A 2,662-nucleotide genomic window follows, 5' to 3' on the forward strand; every position below is an offset into this window, starting at 1 on the left:
CTATGAGTCGTAGGCGACTTGACGGCACATAACAACAACAACAACATATTGAGAGGAGAGATTGTAATAAACGTTAAAATCTAAAGCACTTGATGGAATGCTGAGGTCTATCTATAATGAAGCCTTAATTGCATTTTCATTCCTAGTTATTTGAGTTCTTTTTGACCAGTAAAGCAGCTATGACTCTTTGCCTTCAATAAGAGTACAGCTTAACAGTGGATAAATGTGCCCTCAGGGCTTTGTACAGAGAACCAGAAAACTTATCTGGTTGTCTTTACTATAGCTTTCAGTCTGGATTACCCTTTTACCTAAAGAAAACAAAAATCCCCACACAACTAGTCCAATAGCAGGTAACATTATGATACATTTTAAAAAGACTGAATTTTTCAAGAATTTCATTATACTCACAATCACCATCCATGGAAGCAGCAGTCAAGAACTCAAAAGATATGTTACATTGGGGAAATATGCAATCAAGAATCTCTTCAAATGCTGGTGATGTTGTGGAGAAAATTGAACCCTTATTTACTGTTGCTGGGATTGTAAATGGTGCAGTCACTGTGGAAGACAATATGACACTTTCTCAAAAAGTTGCAAATAGAAATACCATTTGACCCAGGATTCCACTACTTGAAATATGCCCCAAAGAAATAACTGCCACCCAAGCAGATATATGCATACCCATGTTTATTGTGGCTTTGTTGATGATAGAAAAGAGTTGGAAACAACCTAAGTGTCCATCAACAAAAAAATGGATAGAGAAGCTTTGGTATATTCACACAATGGAATACTATACTTCATTGAAAAACAAGGAACTCATGAAATATTATTTAAAATGGATGACCCTAGAGGACACTATGCTGAGTGAAATATCTCAGTCACAAAAAAGACAAATACTGCAGGGTGCCATTGTTGTAAAAGGGGAGTGACGTAGGGGTTGGGGGGGAGACTGAGAAAGATGGGATAAATTATGTATACTACATTGAAACAGATGAAAGACAGAACTGTTCAAAAAGGTATATATGATTAAGTATTCTTGTCATGACACGAGTCCAGAATAAAGGCTATATAGTGCAGTGGACTTGGGGGGAAGCATTGTATAACAATGAAATACTTTTACTTTTCAAAGAGAAGTATGAATTAGAGAGGAGGGGTGGGCAGGGAGAAAAGTGCAACAGTGAATGAATAGAAATCCAAAATCTCTGTAAATTTTCATTGAAATTAGTAATTATAAAAAATAAAACAAGTCCATAAAAGCAAAAAAAGAAAAGAAAAAAACAGAAAGAGTCTTAACAGGAGTATTTACAAAGGGTGACGTGGAGCACTAAGTCTTATTTGCTGAGGACTGGTGGCTTGGCAGCTTAATATCTGGGAACAGACTGAAACCCCTAACTCCCAGCGCTGCCTAAGCCCTGCACCCCCCATCCCTGCCACAGCACGGTATCCAGGGACACCATCCCACCACCATCCTGCACCTCCACACTTTTGGCACACCCTGGTGACCTCGCCACAACCCTGCACACCCTGGCGGTGCTCCAAGGCCACTAGAGACTCCTTCACGCAACATAGCAACAGCCGTGGAAAGTACAATTCTGAGTCAGCACACAAAGGCACACCATGGAGAGAGCCATCGTCTGAAGCCACCAATCGAGCTGCTGTGTGACTAATCTGCCACGAGAAAGGCTGGTAGGATCCTAATTGGGTTTTCTTGGGCACCGCCGATTGTCTGGGAGAGTTCCCAAGGATGAGCCCACTGGTGGGAATTTGGCTGAGCTCTCTCAGGGTACACCAACTGCCCAGGAAAGAGCGGGCCAGTGATAATTTGGCAGAACTTTTGTGGACACTGCAGACCAGCCAGAGGCGAGTGGGTTGGTGGAAATTTGACTTTGTCTTGTTGAGTCCCCTTGACCCAGGAGATAATTTGGCTTAACTTTTGTGGACACTGCAGACCAGCCAGAGGCAAGTGGGTTGGTGGGAATTTTACTTTGTCTTGTTGAGTCAACTTGGACCCAGGAGCCTTCCTGGGCAGGGGCCTTGGTGCAAGGGCAACTGCGTGAGCACCACTGGACAGGGACCAGTGAATGAAAACCACTGGGTGGAAGATGGACAGCTGGAATTTGAATAGGGACCCCAATTGTAGGCACACCCAGACAACTGAGGCCTGAGTGAGTTCCACCAAGTGGTTGACCTGCCCTTGTGATCACTGCAACCACGTGCATGCCCTACCCTATTTGGCTCCACACGTGTGTCTACACATCTCGTTAATCAACCTTCCCTTAATCTGGAGCACCTTGACCTATCGTACCTACCAGAGGCTGCTCTCACAGGCTCTGTACCGACAATTCCCTGGTGTCAGACGTTCAGAGAAAAGCACCGTGGGATAGCTACCCAACTGATCTCTAGAGCATTATCTTCATTGAGAACATATCAATGTCTTGAAGAAAGCAAGCTGTCCCACACAATACACAAGCACAAAGCAAGATATCACACCCAAAGGGTTACACAGTATCAATGGATTTCCTGAAGACAGAAAGTCTGATGGAACTTTCTGACACAGAATTTTTTTTTTCTGTCTATTTCTTTATTCAGTTCTGTTAACTGTTGTTTTATACATTTTGCAGGTTTCTCATTTGGTGCATACGTGTTGACCAAAGTTATGTCT

This window comes from Elephantulus edwardii, unplaced genomic scaffold (genome assembly GCF_000299155.1).
Source record: "Elephantulus edwardii isolate Elephantulus edwardi_28Jun2011 unplaced genomic scaffold, EleEdw1.0 scaffold00196, whole genome shotgun sequence".
In the NCBI taxonomy this organism is placed as follows: Eukaryota; Metazoa; Chordata; class Mammalia; order Macroscelidea; family Macroscelididae; genus Elephantulus; species Elephantulus edwardii.